Below are 22,162 nucleotides of genomic sequence, written 5' to 3'. Positions count from 1 at the left end.
AAGTACTGCGTGTATACGTCATATTTTGGCGAATTTAGTACGACATCCGGGAACTTTTGGCATACTAACTACATCAACGACATCATAACCGCCATCGATAAGAGACATTACTGTGCAGCCGTATTCATCGACCTGGCCAAGGCTTTCGACTCTGTCAATCACCACATTCTTATTGGCAAACTCGACAGCCTTGGTTTCTCAAATGATTGCCTCGCCTGGTTTACCTACTACTTCTCTGATAGAGTTCAGTGTGTCAAATCGGAGGGCCTGTTGTCCGGGCCTCTGGCAGTCTATGGGGGTGCCACAGGGTTCAATTCTCAGGCCGACTCTCTTCTCTGTATACATCAATGATGTCGCTCTTGCTGCTGGTGAGTCTCTGATCCACCTCTACGCAGATGACACCATTCTGTATACTTCTGGCCCCTCTTTGGACACTGTGTTAACCTGTTAGGGCTAGGGGGCAGTATTTACACGGCCGGATAAAAAACGTACCCGATTTAATCTGGTTATTACTACTGCCCAGAAACTAGAATATGCATATAATTATTGGCTTTGGATAGAAAACACCCTACAGTTTCTAAAACTGTTTGAATGGTGTCTGTGAGTATAACAGAACTCATATGGCAGGCAAAAACCTGAGAAGATTCCAAACAGGAAGTACCCTCTCTGACCATTCCTTGGGCTTCTTGGCTCTGTTTAAAGAAAATTTAGGATATTTGCTCTAACGTGACACTTCCTACGGCTCCCATAGGCTCTCAGAACCCGGGAAAAAGCTGAATGATGTAATTCCAGCCGCTGGCTGAAAAACTTTAGCGCGTTTGGATGGAAGTCGATCAGAGGGCCATCAGACTGAGGCTCGTGCACGAGGGGATCCCATGCTTTTACTTTCTCTCTCTTTGAACGTAAACACGCTTTCCCTGTCGGAATATTATCGCTTTTTTACGAGAAAAATTGCATAAAAATTGATTTTAAACAGCGGTTGACATGCTTCGAAGTACGGTAATGGAATATTTAGAATTTTTTTGTCACAAAACGCGTCGGGCGCGTAACCCTTATTTACCCTTTCAGATAGTGTCTTGAACGCACGAACAAAACGCCGCTATTTGGATATAACTATGGATTATTTGGGACCAAACCAACATTTGTTATTGAAGTAGAAGTCCTGGGAGTGCATTCTGACGAAGAACAGCAAAGGTAATAACATTTTTCTTATAGTAAATCTGAGTTTGGTGAGTGCTAAACTTGCTGGGTGTCTAAATAGCTAGCCCTGTGATGCCGGGCTATCTACTTAGAATATTGCAAAATGTGCTTTCACCGAAAAGCTATTTTAAAATCGGACATATCGAGTGCATAGAGGAGTTCTGTATCTATAATTCTTAAAATAATTGTTATGCTTTTTGTGAACGTTTATCGTGAGTAATTTAGTACATTTTTAGTAAATTCACCGGAAGTTTGCGGGGGGTATGCTAGTTCTGAACGTCACATGCTAATGTAAAAAGCTGTTTTTTGATATAAATATGAACTTGATTGAACAAAACATGCATGTATTGTATAACATAATGTCCTAGGGTTGTCATCTGATGAAGATCATCAAAGGTTAGTGCTGCATTTAGCTGTCTTTTGGGTTTATGTGACATTATATGCTAGCTTGAAAAATGGGTGTCTGATTATTTCTGGCTGGGTACTCTGCTGACATAATCTAATGTTTTGCTTTCGTTGTAAAGCCTTTTTGAAATCGGACAGTGTGGTTAGATTAACAAGAGTCTTGTCTTTAAAATGGTGTAAAATAGTCATATGTTTGAGAAATTGAAGTAATAGCATTTCTAAGGTATTTGAATAACGCGCCACTGGCTGTTACGTAGGTGGGACGAAATCGTCCCACTGGCCCTAGAGAAGTTAACTAACCTCCAAACGAGCTTCAATGCCATACAACTCTCCTTCCGTGGCCTCCAACTGCTCTTAAACGCAGGTAAAACTAAATGCATGCTATTCAATCGATCACTGCCCGCACCTGCTCGCCCGTCCAGCATCACTACTTTGAACGGCTCTGACTTAGAATACGTGGACAACTACAAATACCTGGGTGTCTGGTTAGACTGTAAACTCTCCTTCCAGACTCACATTAAGCATCTTCAATCCAAAATTAAATCTAGAATCGGCTTCCTATATCTCAACAAAGCATCCTTCATACCCTCGTAAAACTGACCATCCTACCGATCCTCGACTTCGGTGATGTCATCTATAAAATAGCCTCCAAATCTCTACTCAGCAAACTGGATGCAGTCTATCACAGTGCCATCCGTTTTGTCACCAAAGTCCCATATACCACCCACCATTGCGACCTGTACGCTCTCGTTGGTTGGCCCTCGTTTCATACTCGTCGCCAAACCCACTGGCTACAGGTTATCTACAAGTCTCTGCTAGGTAAAGCCCCGTCTTATCTCAACTCACTGGTCACCATAGCACCACCCACTCGTAGCATGCGCTCCAGCAGGTATATCTCACTGGTCACCCCCAAAGCCAACACCTCCTTTGGTCGTCTTTCCTTACAGTTCTCTGCTGCCAATGACTGGAACGAACTGCAAAAATCTCTGAAGCTGGAGAGTCATATCTCCCTCACTAGCTTTAAGCACCAGCTGTCAGAGCAGCTCACAGATCACTGCACCTGTACATAGCCCATCTGTAAACAGCCCATCTATCTACCTACCTCATCCCCATACTGTATTTATTTATCTTGCTCCTTTGCACCCCAGTATCTCTACTTGCACATTCGTCTTCTGCACATCTACCATTCCAGTGTTTAATTGCTTTATTGTAATTATTTGACCACCATGGTCTATTTATTGTCTTAACTTACCTCATTTGCACTCACTGTATATAGACCTTTTGTTTTCTTTTGTTCTACTGTATTATTGACTGTATGTTTTGTTTATTCCATGTGTTGTTGTATGTGTCGAATTGCTACGCTTTATCTTGGCCAGGTCGCAGTTGCAGTTGCAAATGAGAACTTGTTCTCAACTAGCCTACCTGGTTAACAATTTGACCCCCACAGGAAATCTTCACTGGCAGTTATAGAAAGACCCATTTACTATATAACCATTGATTCTTGAAGAATATAAATTATAAATGCCTCAAACTGTATTACCCCACCAGAAACCAAAACATAAGCTTGTATAACGCCACTGTTTGTAAACAAGCACTGTATAGCTGTGAAATCTGGTTAAAACTATCATTTTGACCTGATGGATGGCCAGTCCTTGTATTTATAGTGTAGTCAATTCAGGGGGTAGCCCTGAGCTGGACTCAGGTCCAGCGACTGTCAAGCCAACATCTTATAACTGTTACGCCAAGATGTCTGAACTTCTTGAACAGGTCGCTAGGTGTTGGGTTAAGGTTGCTACAATAGCTTTCTCTATGAATGTGAGAGTGGTTACACTCCTCCTTCCCCCATCCCTCAGCTGTTTACCAAACCAAGACTCAGGGCGGATAATTTTTTGCTATTTAAATCCTAGGTTATCCCTATAAAATAGCCACACATCTATCAACCAATCTGCAGTTCAAACAATAACAAAGCTGTCATTCCACCACTAGTTTGGTTATAAGATGATGATGGGGCTGGAGAAATGTAACTAATCTCAAATTCATAGACAGACCTGCGGATGCAAGGACTGACCATCCATGATATCAACATTATAGTTTTAACCATGTTGAGGCTATACAGTGTTGATTTACATTGTTTCTAAACATTGGAGTAAAAAAAGCTTATTTGGGGTTCTGATGGGGTACAACAGTTGAACTAAGCTCATGAGACGTGTGTTATATTCTTCAAGAATACATGGCTATAAAAAAATCATTAAAAAGTCTAAATATGGATGTAGCTATTGCATATTTCCCCTTTAACACCAAACATCAGTTCAACAACTGCAGAGTTTGTGCCTCTGTTTTTAAGACAGTACTTACTAGTGTTAATCAGGGAACGGTTTCTCAAAACCATCTTATGGCTAAGTTCACCGTTAGAACCATTGGACGCCTTAAGATGCGTTTGGGAAACCGGGCCCAGATGTCCAGTTTCCTCCTCTTCATCTTCTTCCAATGTGACAGTCATCTCCCCCTCCTCCTCTTTCACCCCATAAACTGCATCCTCCTCTTTCTCTTCCTCCTCGTCTTTTACTGTAACATCCTCCTCCTCTTTCACTCTGAACGGGTCTTCCTCTTCTTTCACTGAAACGTCTTTCTCCTCTTTCACTCTGAACGCGACTTCCTCTTCTTTCACTGAAACGTCTTTCTCTTCTTCTTTCACAGTTACAGCCTCACCCTCCACTTGTTTTTGTATTGAAACAGCCTCCTCTTCCTTCTCCTCTTTCACGAAAACGTTCAGCCACAGTCCCTCTTTCTCCGTCCAGCAGACCTCTTCTTTAGCAGGAGGAGAGTAGCTTGGTGAGCTCATGGTCGGGGATGTTAGCTAAGCTAATGCTAACTTAACCAGCCCGCTAGCTGATCAATAACAAAAACACCGTAAATATGAAATTAAAACGGATAACTAACTAGACGACAGAAGTGGGTTTAAAACACAGTGGCTAATATACACTAAAGCATCTAAAGAGCTTTATTGGTTCGGCTATTTTGTCTAGCAAGCTACCGAGGTGGCTGAATAACTGTTGTTGCTGTTGAAAGAAGCGTTCCGTCCACTAGATTATACGTCACAACAACAGCATTACCTTAAATTCCCAGACCGCCATCTGCTGACTGGAGTGGGTAACGCAGTTGAGTAAAATGTCTATTTTATTTTCAGACAAGTTTGATTGTAGGAAGATTTTTTTACTCACCAGTGTAACAACACGGTGTGGTTAAAGACTTAGTAAGCTAGTTGTAGTCACGATCTGGTTCCCTATAAGGACAAACAGTTATGTTTTTTGCGTTATTACAAATGTATTGTAATGAAACAGCAGGGAGCAGGTCTCGAACCCTCGACCTTCAAGCCCGAAGTCCAGCGCGCTATCGACTGTGCCGCAAAAGCTCGAACGGCAGAGTCAATATCCGTGCTTATAAACCCAGGGTCGTTACAGTATTAACTTATTTAGGGAAATCTTCTAAACTACCCACAATGCACTATTTTCCAACGTCATATGTATTATCAACTCTATGCTACCGGGTTTGTATGCCAGTGTAACGGTGTAATGAAGTTACATTTAAAACATTTATTTAACCTTTATTTAACAAGGCAAACCAGCTAAGGACAAATTCTTATTTACAATAACGGACCCGTGTCTGTAGTTTTGATCCCGGGTCTGTAGTGATGCCTCTACCACTGAGATGCAGGACCTTAGACTGCTGCTCGTGTGTTTACATTACATTCAGTGATAAAGGTATGGGATTCTGGGTAATCCACAATAGATTTATGGAGAATTTGAAAATTGGGTGGTCCTGGGATAGAAATGTATAAAGTTGACATTAGATCATAAAATCCACCTTTTAAATCATAAATTAGCAATTTATGTTTTAGTAACTTCTGTTGTTGGTTTGGCCTCTCTTTATATGTTATTTGCCGAATCTCAGTTTTCCATGTGGGTTTTATGCTAAAGTTCCCTCTATCAAGTTGGTAGCAAACTGGAAAATGCCTCATCTATAGGAGTGCTATTTATATCCTGATCATTCATCCACACTGCATCTTCTTTAGGAGTGCTATTTATATCCTGATCATTCATCCACACTGCATCTTCTTTAGGAGTGCTATTTATATCCTGATCATTCATCCACACTGCATCTTCTTTAGGAGTGCTATTTATATCCTGATCATTCATCCACACTGCATCTTCTTTAGGAGTGCTATTTATATCCTGATCATTCATCCACACTGCATCTTCTATAGGATTGCTATTTATATCCTGATCATTCATCCACACTGCATCTTCTTTAGGAGTGTTATTTATATCCTGATCATTCATCCACACTGCATCTTCTTTAGGAGTGCTATTTATATCCTGATCATTCATCCACACTGCATCTTCTTTAGGAGTGCTATTTATATCCTGATCATTCATCCACACTGCATCTTCTTTAGGAGTGCTATTTATATCCTGATCATTCATCCACACTGCATCTTCTTTAGGAGTGCTATTTATATCCTGATCATTCATCCACACTGCATCTTCTTTAGGAGTGCTATTTATATCCTGTCACTACTGATCATTCATCCACACTGCATCTTCTTTAGGAGTGCTATTTATATCCTGATCATTCATCCACACTGCATCTTCTATAGGAGTGCTATTTATATCCTGATCATTCATCCACACTGCATCTTCTTTAGGAGTGCTATTTATATCCTGATCATTCATCCACACTGCATCTTCTTTAGGAGGGCTATGTATATCCTGATCATTCATCCACACTGCATCTTCTATAGGAGTGCTATTTATATCCTGATCATTCATCCACACTGCATCTTCTTTAGGAGTGCTATTTATATCCTGATCATTCATCCACACTGCATCTTCTTTAGGAGTGCTATTTATATCCTGATGATTCATCCACACTGCATCTTCTATAGGAGTGCTATTTATATCCTGATCATTCATCCACACTGCATCTTCTTTAGGAGTGCTATTTATATCCTGATCATTCATCCTCACTGCATCTTCTTTAGGAGTGCTATTTATATCCTGATCATTCATCCACACTGCATCTTCTTTAGGAGTGCTATTTATATCCTGATCATTCATCCACACTGCATCTTCTTTAGGAGTGCTATTTATATTCTGATCATTCATCCACACTGCATCTTCTTTAGGAGTGCTATTTATATCCTGTCACTACTGATCATTCATCCACACTGCATCTTCTTTAGGATTGCTATTTATATCCTGATCATTCATCCACACTGCATCTTCTTTAGGAGTGCTATTTATATCCTGATCATTCATCCACACTGCATCTTCTTTAGGAGTGCTATTTATATCCTGATCATTCATCCACACTGCATCTTCTTTAGGAGTGCTATTTATATCCTGTCACTACTGATCATTCATCCACACTGCATCTTCTTTAGGAGTGCTATTTATATCCTGATCATTCATCCACACTGCATCTTCTTTAGGAGTGCTATTTATATCCTGATCATTCATCCTCACTGCATCTTCTTTAGGAGTGCTATTTATATCCTGATCATTCATCCACACTGCATCTTCTTTAGGAGTGCTATTTATATCCTGATCATTCATCCACACTGCATCTTCTTTAGGAGTGCTATTTATATCCTGATCATTCATCCACACTGCATCTTCTATAGGAGTGCTATTTATATTCTGATCATTCATCCACACTGCATCTTCTTTAGGAGTGCTATTTATATCCTGATCATTCATCCACACTGCATCTTCTTTAGGAGTGCTATTTATATCCTGATCATTCATCCACACTGCATCTTCTTTAGGAGTGCTATTTATATCCTGATCATTCATCCACACTGCATCTTCTTTAGGAGTGCTATTTATATCCTGATCATTCATCCACACTGCATCTTCTTTAGGAGTGCTATTTATATCCTGATCATTCATCCTCACTGCATCTTCTTTAGGAGAGCTATTTATATCCTGTCACTACTGATCATTCATCCACACTGCATCTTCTTTAGGAGTGCTATTTATATCCTGATCATTCATCCACACTGCATCTTCTTTAGGAGTGCTATATATATCCTGATCATTCATCCACATTGCATCTTCTTTAGGAGTGCTATTTATATCCTGATCATTCATCCACACTGCATCTTCTTTAGGAGTGCTATTTATATCCTGATCATTCATCCACACTGCATCTTCTTTAGGAGTGCTATTTATATCCTGATCATTCATCCACACTGCATCTTCTTTAGGAGTGCTATTTATATCCTGATCATTCATCCACACTGCATCTTCTTTAGGAGTGCTATTTATATCCTGATCATTCATCCACACTGTGTGTCTCATCAATGCAGGTAATTTATGACATGTATAAAGTATGTGTTTTATAAACTCATGAACACCAGCCAGTTTATCAGCCCGGTTCTGTTAGTTTAGGTGGATTATACTTCTTCACCACCAGAGGGGGACGTTGAGTAATATTTCAGGTTAATTTGATATATTTTGATACTAAAATGGATGACAGTTTATTCTGATGTTGTATTTATTTTATTATAGTAAATTAGGAATTATTAGGAATTGTTAAATCCACTATATGATCACAATAACTTTGACAGACATCTTGATAGTTTTTTGATAGTATATTATAGGGCAGATTTATGGATAATTACTATGGGAGTGCTATTTATATCCCGTCACTACTGATCATTCATCCATACTGTGTGTGTCCCATCATTGCAGCTTTGGAAATAAATGAACTGTCCATCCATTGCTCTTTCCTGTGTTGACTCACTGACTTGAGGGACAGGAACAGGAAGGTCACACTAGGTTGATATCTAGCTCAAGCTTGCAAACGTTAACCACACCTTTCCATGTACTGTGTGATTGGGTTATCTAGAGGGAACCCGTTAGCACGGTAGGCTCTGGTGCCTTTTTGCTGTGGGCTCAAATCGACAGAGGAAATCAACCTGCTTGCTACTTTTTGTTTTGTCAACTTTTCATTAGGGATGTTATGTTTGATACCGGAGCTACGAGGGCTGCGTCCAAATCGCTAAGCAGTAAACTTCAAAGCAGTGTACCGATGCCTGTATCACTTTATCAGCAGCACGTCATCAATGGCGTCTGAAGCTTCATTTGATCAAACAACCACCTGATTGGTTTGGTATTGGGCTTGTTCGACATTGCAGGCGACTGCCAACTGACTGATCTACAAATCACCTTACATCATAAATAACTACTCATTATTATTTATAAATCAGTCAGCCAGTCACCATTTACCCACAATGCAGCATGGAATTGATGCTCTCGAACACGGCCAGTGGTTTAGTAGATGACAAAAAGGCCACACTGCGCATGCGATTCGGTGCTCAAACCTGTTGAACCTACATTGCCGTTCAAAAGTTTGGAGTCAATTAGAAATGTCCTTGTTTTCCATGAAAACATTCATGAAATGAGTTGCATAATGAATAGTAAATATAGTCAAGACCTTGACAAGGTTTTAAATAATGATTTTTAATTGGAATAATAATTGTGGCCTTCAGACTTTGAATCCTCCATTTGCAGCAATTACAGCCTTGCAGATCTTTGGCATTCTAGTTGCCAATTTGTTGAGGTAATCTGAAGAGATTTCACCCCATGTTTCCTGAAGCACCTCCCACAAATTGGATTGGATTGATGGGCACTTCTTACGTATCATACGGTCAAGCTGCTCCCACAACAGCTCAATAGGGTTGAGATCCAGTGACTGTGCTGACCACTCCATTATAGACAGAATACCAGCTGAATGCTTCTTCCCTAAATGGAGCTGTGCTTTGGGTCATTGTCCTGGTGTAGGAGGAAGTTGGCTCCAATTAAGCGCCGTCCACAGGGTATGGCACGGCTTTGCAAAATGGAGTGATAGCCTTCCTTCTTCAAGATCCCTTTTACCCTGTATAAATCTTCCACTTTACCACCACCAAAGCACCCCAGACCATCACATTGCCTCCACCATGATGACAGAAGGCGTCAAGCACTCCTCCAGCATCTTTTCATTTTTTCTGCATCTCACGAATGTTCTTGTTTGTGATCCAAATACCTCAAACTTAGATTCGTCTGTATATAACACTTTTTTCCAATCTTCCTCTGTCCAATGTCTGTGTTAGTTTGCCCATCTTAATCTTTTCTTTTTTTAAACGGTCTTTACTGTTGACGTTTAGACTGGTGTTTTGCAGGTACTATTTGATAAAGCTTCCAGTTGAAAACTTGTAAGGCGTCTGTTTCTCAAATTAGACACTAATGTACTTGTCCTCTTGCTCAGTTGTGCACTGGGGCCTCCTATTCTGGTTAGAGCCAGTTTGCACTGTTCTGTGAAGGGAGTAGTACACAACATTGTACGAGATCTTCAGTTTCTTGGCAATTTCTCACATGGAATAGCCTTCATTTCTCAGAAAAAATAATAGACTAATGATTTTCAGAAGAAAGTTATTTGTTTCTGGCCATTTTGAGCCTGTAATCGAACCCACAAATGCTGATGCTCCAGATACTCAACTAGCTTAAATAAGGACAGTTTTATTGCTTCTTTAATCAGCACAACAGTTTTCAGCTGTGCTAACATAATTGCAAAAGGGTTTTCTAATGATCAATTAGCCTTTTAAAATGATAAACTTGGATTAGCTAACACAACGTGCCATTGGAACACAGGAGTGATGGTTGCTGATAATGGGCCTCTGTTCGCCTATGTAGATATTCCATAAACAATCAGCTGTTTCCAGCTACAATAGTCATTTACAACATTAACAATGTCTACACTGTATTTCTGATCAATTTGATGTTATTTTAATGGACAAAAAAAGTGTTTTTCTTTCAAAAACAAGAACATTTCTAAGTGACTCCAACCTTTTGTTACACCATGTAGGAGCAGTATAGACCTAGTCTGTTCATTATATACATCTACATGATGTATTGTTACACCCTGTAGGAGCAGTATAGACCTAGTCCGTTCATTATATATATCTACATGATGTATTGTTACACCATGTAGGAGCAGTATAGACCTAGTCTGTTCATTATATACATCTACATGATGTATTGTTACACCATGTAGGAGCAGTATAGACCTAGTCTGTTCATTATATACATCTACATGATGTATTGTTACACCATGTAGGAGCAGTATAGACCTAGTCTGTTCATTATATATATCTACATGATGTATTGTTACACCGTGTAGGAGCAGTATAGACCTAGTCTGTTCATTATTATACATCTACATGATGTATTATTACACCATGTAGGAGCAGTATAGACCTAGTCTGTTCATTATATACATCTACATGATGTATTGTTACACCATGTAGGAGCAGTATAGACCTAGTCTGTTCATTATATACATCTACATGATGTATTGTTACACCATGTAGGAGCAGTATAGACCTAATCTGTTCATTATATACATCTACATGATGTATTGTTACACCATGTAGGAGCAGTATAGACCTAGTCTGTTCATTATATATATCTACATGATGTATTGTTACACCGTGTAGGAGCAGTATAGACCTAGTCTGTTCATTATATACATCTACATGATGTATTGTTACACCATGTAGGAGCAGTATAGACCTAGGCGGTTCATTATATACATCTACATGATGTATTGTTACACCATGTAGGAGCAGTATAGACCTAATCTGTTCATTATATACATCTATATGATGTATTGTTACACCATGTAGGAGCAGTATAGACCTAGTCTGTTCATTATATACATCTACATGATGTATTGTTACACCATGTAGGAGCAGTATAGACCTAGTCTGTTCATTATATATATCTACATGATGTATTGTTACACCGTGTAGGAGCAGTATAGACCTAGTCTGTTCATTATTATACATCTACATGATGTATTATTACACCATGTAGGAGCAGTATAGACCTAGTCTGTTCATTATATACATCTACATGATGTATTGTTACACCATGTAGGAGCAGTATAGACCTAGTCTGTTCATTATATACATCTACATGATGTATTGTTACACCATGTAGGAGCAGTATAGACCTAATCTATTCATTATAAACATCTACATGATGTATTGTTACACCATGTAGGAGCAGTATAGACCTAGTCTGTTCATTATATATATCTACATGATGTATTGTTACACCGTGTAGGAGCAGTATAGACCTAGTCTGTTCATTATATACATCTACATGATGTATTGTTACACCATGTAGGAGCAGTATAGACCTAGGCGGTTCATTATATACATCTACATGATGTATTGTTACACCATGTAGGAGCAGTATAGACCTAATCTGTTCATTATATACATCTATATGATGTATTGTTACACCATGTAGGAGCAGTATAGACCTAGTCTGTTCATTATATACATCTACATGATGTATTGTTACACCCTGTAGGAGCAGTATAGACCTAGTCTGTTCATTATATACATCTACATGATGTATTGTTACACCATGTAGGAGCAGTATAGACCTAATCTGTTCATTATATACATCTACATGATGTATTGTTACACCATGTAGGAGCAGTATAGACCTAGTCTGTTCATTATATACATCTACATGATGTATTGTTACACCATGTAGGAGCAGTATAGACCTAGTCTGTTCATTATATACATCTACATGATGTATTGTTACACCATGTAGGAGCAGTATAGACCTAATCTGTTCATTATATACATGTACATGATGTATTGTTACACCATGTAGCAGCAGTATAGACCTAGTCTGTTCATTATATACATCTACATGATGTATTGTTACACCATGTAGGAGCAGTATAGACCTAGTCTGTTCATTATATACATCTACATGATGTATTGTTACACCATGTAGGAGAAGTATAGACCTAGTCTGTTAATTATATACATCTACATGATGTATTGTTACACCATGTAGGAGCAGTATAGACCTAGTCTGTTCATTATATACATCTACATGATGTATTGTTACACCATGTAGGAGCAGTATAGACCTAGTCTGTTCATTATATACATCTACATGATGTATTGTTACACCATGTAGCAGCAGTATAGACCTAGTCTGTTCATTATATACATCTACATGATGTATTGTTACACCATGTAGGAGCAGTATAGACCTAGTCTGTTCATTGTATACATCTACATGATGTATTGTTACACCATGTAGGAGCAGTATAGACCTAGTCTGTTCATTATATACATCTACATGATGTATTGTTACACCATGTAGGAGCAGTATAGACCTAGTCTGTTCATTATATACATCTACATGATGTATTGTTACACCATGTAGGAGCAGTATAGACCTAGTCTGTTCATTGTATACATCTACATGATGTATTGTTACACCATGTAGGAGCAGTATAGACCTAATCTGTTCATTATATACATCTACATGATGTATTGTTACACCATGTAGGACCAGTATAGACCTAGTCTGTTCATTATATACATCTACATGATGTATTGTTACACCATGTAGGAGCAGTATAGACCTAGTCTGTTGATTATATACATCTACATGATGTATTGTTACACCGTGTAGGAGCAGTATAGACCTAGTCTGTTCATTATATACATCTACATGATGTATTGTTACACCATGTAGGAGCAGTATAGACCTAATCTGTTCATTATATACATCTACATGATGTATTGTTACACCATGTAGGACCAGTATAGACCTAGTCTGTTCATTATATACATCTACATGATGTATTGTTACACCATGTAGGAGCAGTATAGACCTAGTCTGTTGATTATATACATCTACATGATGTATTGTTACACCGTGTAGGAGCAGTATAGACCTAGTCTGTTCATTATATACATCTACATGATGTATTGTTACACCATGTAGGAGCAGTATAGACCTAATCTGTTCATTATATACATCTACATGATGTATTGTTACACCATGTAGGACCAGTATAGACCTAGTCTGTTCATTATATACATCTACATGATGTATTGTTACACCATGTAGGAGCAGTATAGACCTAGTCTGTTCATTATATACATCTGCATGATGTATTGTTACACCATGTAGCAGCAGTATGGAGGTACAGTGGGGGACAAAATTGTTGACACCCTTGATAAAGATGAGCAAAAACAACTCTATAAAATAAAGAATTCAAATACTTCTATGTAAAAAAAAGGGTGAATTATATTATTGTATGCTGAAACAATTGCTCAGAGAAAGAGATTTAGTTGAACATGTTATTCTCAAAAGGTAAGGGTCTGAATTACTGCCACCCATGTTTTCAATACTCCAGCACCCTCCCCTTGGGAGGATAACGACACTGAAATGTTTAATGAGATTAGAGAACACATTGGGTGGGATCTTAGACCAATCCTCCATACAGAATCTCTCCATGTCCTTGATTTATTTTGTCTGCGCTTGTGGACTGCCCTGTTCAATTCAAACCACAGGTTTTCAATGGAGTTCAAGTCCGAAGACTGAGATGGCCATTGAAAATGTTGATTTTTGTGCCCAATTAACCATTTCTTTGTGGATGTTGATGTGTCTTGCTGGAAGATCCACTTATGGCCAAGTTTCAGCCTCCTAGCAGAGAGGTAACCAGGTTTTGGGCTAAAATATCCTGGTAGTGGGTAAAGTTAATTTATTTATTTCATACAGTCATTTTAGCTCATCTTTATCAAGGGTATCAATAACTAGGTGCTTATTTTGATATCTAGTTATTTGACTGAATCAGAAATACAGATGTGGAGTAGATGTAGAGTTTGTTTTAAATTCTCATTAAAATCTGAACTAATCAAACAACACTTGTTGCTCTTTATACGTGTTGATATAATATTCATATTTAATGGAGAGAAAAAAACGTTTCCCTGAACTGCTTTATAATATTATAATTCAATGAAGAATAAAAATAGTTTTCCCTCCTCAACTGCGTTTCCTCCCTCCAGACAGCAGATGGCGATATGTGTCTTTCAGGCGATGTTTCTAGTGTGACGTATAATCTAGTGGACGGAACGCTTCTTCAACAACTGCAGCCACCTCGGTAGCTCGCTAGCCGACAAAGTCGGAACATTCAAGTTCTTTAGACAATTTCGTGTTGTATTTGCCATTTTGCTTTAAACATACTTATGTGTAAACAACTAGCTACCCCATTTAATTTCATATTTACGTTGTAAGTCAACTAGCTGGCTGGTTAAGTTAGCACTAGTCTAGTCGCTAATGCTAACTCGCTATTATCCCCGACCATGAGTTCACTAAGCTACTCTCCTCCTGTTAAAGAAGAAGTCTGCTGGACGGAGAAAGAGGGAGTGTGGCAGAACGTTGTCGTGAAAGAGGAGAAGGAAGAGGAGGATGTCACAGTAAAACAAGAAGTAGAGGGTGAGGCTGTTACAGTGAAAGAAGAAGAGAAAGACGTTACAGAGAAAGACACCTTCAGAGTGAAAGATGAGGGGGATGTTACTGTGAAAGAAAAGGAGGAAGATGCCGTTTTTGGAGTGGAGGATGAAGTGAAAGAAGATGAAGACGTTTTTGGAACGAAGGATGAAGAGGGGGAGATTACTGTCACATTAGAGGAGGACGAAGAAGAGAAGACTGGAGAACTGATTAACACCAGTAAATACAGTGAGTACTATCTAATAAAACAGGGACATTGATCTGATTAACACCAGTAAATACAGTGAGTACTATCTAATAAAACAGGGACATTGATCTGATTAACACCAGTAAATACAGTGAGTACTATCTAATAAAACAGGGACATTGATCTGATTAACACCAGTAAATACAGTGAGTACTATCTAATAAAACAGGGACATTGATCTGATTAACACCAGTAAATACAGTGAGTACTATCTAATAAAACAGGGACATTGATCTGATTAACACCAGTAAATACAGTGAGTACTATCTAATAAAACAGGGACATTGATCTGGTTAACACCAGTAAATACAGTGAGTACTATCTAATAAAACAGGGACATTGATCTGGTTAACACCAGTAAATACAGTGAGTACTATCTAATAAAACAGGGACATTGATCTGGTTAACACCAGTAAATACAGTGAGTACTATCTTATAAAACAGGGACATTGATCTGATTAACACCAGTAAATACAGTGAGTACTATCTAATAAAACAGGGACATTGATCTGATTAACACCAGTAAATACAGTGAGTACTATCTAATAAAACAGGGACACAAACTCTGCAGTTGTTGAACTAATGTGTGATTTTTAAAAGTGCATTCTACACTCAAATATGTTTTTGTACTGTCGGAATTGTCCATGAAGTCCTACAGTGATTTTTTTAAAACTTTTGCTGTTGAAAAGTGATAAATACAGTGAAGTATAAACACACTAAAAGGAAACAAATAAATGTTTTGAGTAAAATAGTGTTTTTTTTAACAACTGCAAACTAGAAGGAGTGAGTGATGTCATAGTAAGGCCTCCAAGGAGTTGGCTTGATGGGAAGTCATGATGTCATCCAATAGGAGGCTGATCTTCATGTGAATATTCATTATTCTTTTTAAAATCCTTCCTGTTCTGTCAAGTATGTTGTTGATCATTGCTAGAAAGCCATTTTCAAGTCTTGCCATAGACTTTCAAGATGATTTAAGTCCAAACTGTAACTAGGCCACTCAGGAACATTCAATGTCATCTTGGTAAGCTCCTCCAGTGTAGATTTGGCCTTGTGGTTTAGGTTATTGATCTGAATCTGAATCCTACAGTAGGTCTATGTTGTTGTTAGGTGAAGTTATGGGTCCTACAGTAGGTCTATGTTATTGTTAGGTGAAGTTATGGGTCCTACAGTAGGTCTATGTTGTTGTTAGGTGAAGTTATGGGTCCTACAGTAGGTCTATGTTATTGTTAGGTGAAGTTATGGGTCCTACAGTAGGTCTATGTTATTGTTAGGTGAAGTTATGGGTCCTACAGTAGGTCTATGTTGTTGTTAGAAGTTATGGGTCCTACAGTAGGTCTATGTTGTTGTTAGGTGAAGTTATGGGTCCTACAGTAGGTCTATGTTGTTGTTAGGTGAAGTTATGGGTCCTACAGTAGGTCTATGTTATTGTTAGGTGAAGTTATGGGTCCTACAGTAGGTCTATGTTGTTGTTAGGTGAAGTTATGGGTCCTACAGTAGGTCTATGTTGTTGTTAGGTGAAGTTATGGTTCCTACAGTAGGTCTATGTTGTTGTTAGGTGAAGTTATGGGTCCTACAGTAGGTCTATGTTGTTGTTAGGTGAAGTTATGGGTCCTACAGTAGGTCTATGTTATTGTTAGGTGAAGTTATGGATCCTACAGTAGGTCTATGTTATTGTTAGGCGAAGTTATGGGTCCTACAGTAGGTCTATGTTATTGTTAGGTGAAGTTATGGGTCCTACAGTAGGTCTATGTTGTTAGGTGAAGTTATGGGTCCTACAGTAGGTCTATGTTATTGTTAGGTGAAGTTATGGGTCCTACAGTAGGACTATGTTGTTGTTAGAAGTTATGGGTCCTACAGTAGGTCTATGTTGTTATTAGGTGAAGTTATGGGTCCTACAGTAGGTCTATGTTATTGTTAGGTGAAGTTATGGGTCCTACAGTAGGTCTATGTTATTGTTAGGTGAAGTTATGGGTCCTACAGTAGGTCTATGTTATTGTTAGGTGAAGTTATGTTAAACACTTAGTGGACAAACCCTCATTGTCAGGCTGATGGCAAAGCTAGCCAAATAGCATTTGAAGTGTTAAGTATAAAGCAGTTGATTTGCAACAATAACACAAACATTATTTTTTTACATTTTAGTCATTTAGCAGACGCTCTTATCTAGAGCGACTTAAAGTAGTGAATGCATACATTTCATACATTTTTTTATTTTTGTACTGGCCTTCAGTGGGAATCGAACCCACAACCCTGGCGTTGCAAACACCATGCTCTACCAACTGAGCCACAGGGAAGACTATTATATTATATTATATTAAACAGGACATTCAAACGAGCCTTACAGTTATAATCCAAAGTAGTGTGAAATGCACTCATAATCAACCTGTAAATGGAGGCTATTTTTGCTGTCAGCCTATGAGAACTCCCCTGAGTTTCCCCCACGGTGGTGAATTAGTGAATAGACACAGAGCTTAATGTGAGTTTCCTTGAGTAGCACTCCTGATCTTGTGCTGTAATATTCAGAATACATTGTGAAAACGAAAATCTTTGCTCACCATTTTTTGCTCCAGGCAGATATACTACATCCATAACTAGTGGTTTCCTCATTAGCAGATATACTACATCCATAACTAGTGGTTTCCTCATTACCAGATATACTACATCCATAACTAATGGTTTCCTCATTACCAGATATACTACATCCATAACTAGTGGTTTCCTCATTACCAGATATACTACATCCATAACTAATGGTTTCCTCATTACCAGATATACTACATCCATAACTAGTGGTTTCCTCATGACCAGATATACTACATCCATAACTAGTGGTTTCCTCATTAGCAGATATACTACATCCATAACTAGTGGTTTCCTCATTAGCAGATATACTACATCCATAACTAGTGGTTTCCTCATTACCAGATATACTACATCCATAACTAGTGGTTTCCTCATTAGCAGATATACTACATCCATAACTAGTGGTTTCCTCATTACCAGATATACTACATCCATAACTAGTGGTTTCCTCATTACCAGATATACTACATCCATAACTAGTGGTTTCCTCATTACCAGATATAGTACATCCATAACTATCGGTTTCCTCATTAGCAGGGAGGTGTTTCTGCAATCAAATTGCCCTCGTGCTGCAATTTTAGCAAACACAGAAAGGGGCCTATATTGGAGACCAAAAGTCGTCCGGCACACTGCTTAGAGCTTCAACAACATGAATAACGTATTTCTAGCCTACAATCATCAATGTCACTACGAATGTGAAAACAAGACAAAATATGACTATTCTTGCTCATTTTAAGACATTTGTCCAACAATTTTAACATTCATTACAGATGTCAATTGTTGTCCAACATCATGGCTCCGCTGTTGGCATCACCTTTTACAGTGGATTACCGCTGTTGTGGGCCTTTAACCATCTGTCTGACTTTGTTGTTCACACAGGAGAGATATGGGACTATTGTGGATCCTCTGGGGAGCCTCAACAACCTTATGATGCTGAAGAGGCAGAGAAGAGTCTCTCCACATTAGAACACCTCAATAAACACCTGCAGACATCCACAGGGAAGAGAACTCACTGCTGCTCTGACTGTGGGAAGAGATTCACCTCATCAGGCATTAAAATTCATCAGAGAACACACACAGGAGAGAAACCTTATAGCTGTGATCAATGTGGGAAGAGTTTTAGTCAATCTGGCCATCTGATATCACACCAGAGAACACACACAGGAGAGAAACCTTATAGCTGTGGTCAATGTGGGAAGAGTTTTGGTCGATCTGACTCTCTGACTCAACACCAGAGAACACACACAGGAGAGAAACCTTATAGGTGTGATCAATGTGGGAAGTGTTTTGGTCAATCTGGCCATCTGGTATCACACCAGAGAATACACACAGGAGAGAAATCTTATATCTGTGGTCAATGTGGGAAGAGTTTTGCTGCATCTCGCAGTCTGACTCTACACCAGAGAACACACACAGGAGAGAAATCTTATAGCTGTGATCAATGTGGGAAGAGTTTTAGTCAATCTGGCTCTCTGACTCTACACCAGAGAATACACACAGGAGAGAAATCTTATAGCTGTGATCAATGTGGGAAGAGTTTTAGTCAATCTGGCTCTCTGACTCTACACCAGAGAATACACACAGGAGAGAAACCTTATAGGTGTGATCAATGTGGGAAGAGTTTTGGTCGATCTGGCTCTCTGACTCTACACCAGAGAATACACACAGGAGAGAAACCTTATAGGTGTGATCAATGTGGGAAGAGTTTTGGTCAATCTGGACATCTGACTCAACACAAGAGAACACACACAGGAGAGAAACTTTAACTGTGGTCAATGTGACAAGAGATACTCTGATAAAAGATCTCTGATCAAACATCAGAAAATACATGAAGGAGTTGTTTCATGATATCAATGAAATGATGTCACAATGTAGAATGTTTTAACATTGTAGTAGGAGTATTTTAATGATGTCACAATGTAGAACCCTAAACGTTTGTCCCCTGTTCTATTGATTTCAACATGATATGGATATTAGCCTCAGGGGGAAAATCCAGTCTCTGAAATGGAAGAGTACTATTTATGAGATTTAACTAAAAGTGACTAACAAAAAAAGAGCTGTGTTACACTTACCATGTTGGTGACCCACTGGAATCAAAATGCACCACTTCAAAATGTAGCTAGCTGTTTTCTACAAGTTGTCCTTTAACCAGGGATGTACACATTATTCCCAGATTCCGTGTGGTTTTTGAGCTGTTAGTTTTAACAGGACGTGCAACCTCATCTCCCTCCTCTCGCACAATTGATTTCAACATGATATCTATGAGTTATGACAAATAAGTGTTGTGTTCCTTTGTTTAGCGACCCCTAAATTTAAATGCATCACTCCAAAATGTAGCTGACTGTCTTCTGCAGGTTGTCCTCTAACCAGTGAGGTAAAATATATCTCCATTTCCATGTGTTTTTTGTTTTGTTGTGTTAGTTTGAAGAGCAGATTCAACCTGATTTCCCCCCAAATGGATATCAGTGATTTATTGCTACTTGTCAAACCAACAGCGTTTTTCGTGCTTGTGCAGTTTATAAGCTGCTTGTTTTAAATAATACAAGTAATATGATTATTGTGGCAGATGTTTGTGTATATAGCACATTTTATGTTTAGATTTGGACATGTTAAAATTGTGTTTTGACATTGGGGATATCCCACCTAGCAACATGTAATTGAAAAGCTGTTGAAAATAAGACTATGCAACCAAATATTTCATATTTACATTTCATGTAACATTTAGTAATAATTATTTATGTAACCAACTGACTATTATATTGACATTGTTACCCTGTTTTTATAATATCAGGGTTCATTCTCAGATGTGCCAACCCAAATGTACTAGAGCATGACATTGGGGACTGGGCCCCGATCCAACAACATGCCTATGTAGTGAACCCTGAGAAGAGAGAGAAGCTCCGCAGTGAGGTGGAAAGTTACTATGGATATTGCAGGAGTTTCCTCTTGAAATCAGACATGTCCGTGGTAAGGACAACTTGGTTGCTGATTGTCTCAAGGGTGGGCAGTCAAAAAGATTTGTGTTTTGTGTTTAGCCAGTGCGTTGCCATGGATCACAATTTATTATGACTGCACGTTTTTCCGTATTGGAGATGAGTTTTGTTTGGACTCGTTCCAAGGGGACGAGAGTTCTAGAAGCTAGTGAGTTTTAGGAAGACTAGAGTTCTAGAAGCTAGTGAGTTTTAGGAAGACTAGAGTTCTAGAAGTGTATATATATTGTCTTGAATTGTTGACAGCCAGTGGACACCATGTTTATATTGGTGAAGCATTGTAGTTGATTATAATGTGAATTGGAAGTTTTTTTCTGTTGTTGGTAAGCATTCTCTTAAGGTGTTAGTCTTTGGTTTTTCCATTTTTGTTTTGAGGTTTGGAATGTAGCACGTAGGACGCACTGATTGGTGTCACCTCGTTAGTCAGTATGTGTTACACCTGTGCTGGCTTGTCCATCTTGTTAGTGGGAAGGTGTTTCACCTGAGCTGGTCCAGGTTCTATTTAAGAGTGTCTGGCCCAGTGCTCCAGTTGTCTTGATACATGTGGAGAGTCAACACCTTTAGTTGCTCCACCTTTTTGGTTTACTTCCTGTCTTTAAGTTTGGTGTGGGTTTTTCTTTTGTTTGTCTCTTCTTGGGCAGATTTAGTGGGTCTCATGGTGGGTGTCTTTTAGCTCCCAGTTGTTGTTACTAGTCAACTTTCAGTGGACACTGAGAGCAAAACTGCAACATTATGTTATAATACTTTTATTGCATCAAATGGTTGTTTTATGCAACAGAATAGAGGGTTCTTAGAACTATTGTGTCTGTGTTCTACTGAGGATGGGCCTCTGGGAGAAAACACTGACAGGAGATTTGCAATGTCTTTTGGGTGATAAAACCTAAAGAGACCGCATTCCAGAACATGAGTTAATGTTTCTGTTCTATATGGTACCAGGGAGAGATGACCTCAGGGCCAGACCCTGGTCTCTACACAAAGAGTACTGTTTTTACAGCAGATACTGTCTGCTGAGAATTATAAGTATCTTTCATACAAATCTTAACCTTGTGACCCGTTCTATACATCTATTGTTCGTCATGTAGGTTGAAAGGGGTGTATCTTGGCTGTAAAAGACCTTTGTACTTTTGTCTCGGGGCTCTCAACGAATCATCTGGGGGTGATTCATCTCTCAACGAATCATCTGGGGTTGATTCATCTCTCAACGAATCATCTGGGGGTGATTGTTCGACCAGCCATCATTATCATAGGGCACCCAATTGATTGACTTTATGTGTGTTGTATTGACCTGCTCCCTTATAAGTGAATAAAGATTTACTTTAAGAATAACTCTGACTTGTGTGATAAGTTTGTCTCAATTA

General features: G+C 38.8%; 2 pseudogenes; one reads left to right on the top strand and one right to left on the bottom strand.

The window, feature by feature from the left end:
• The window catches only part of LOC145866963 (uncharacterized), a 36,187-nt pseudogene that overhangs the window by 4,131 nt on the left and 9,894 nt on the right, over window positions 1-22,162 (bottom strand).
• On the top strand, window positions 13,832-20,707 carry LOC145867041 (uncharacterized; annotated as a pseudogene).

The sequence above is a fragment of the Salmo salar genome, unplaced genomic scaffold (genome assembly GCF_965601325.2).
Source record: "Salmo salar unplaced genomic scaffold, fSalSal1 ptg000152l, whole genome shotgun sequence".
NCBI lineage: Eukaryota > Metazoa > Chordata > Actinopteri > Salmoniformes > Salmonidae > Salmo > Salmo salar.
The sequence above is the reverse complement of the archived record's forward strand: the minus strand, read 5'-3'. Positions and strand labels throughout refer to the sequence as shown.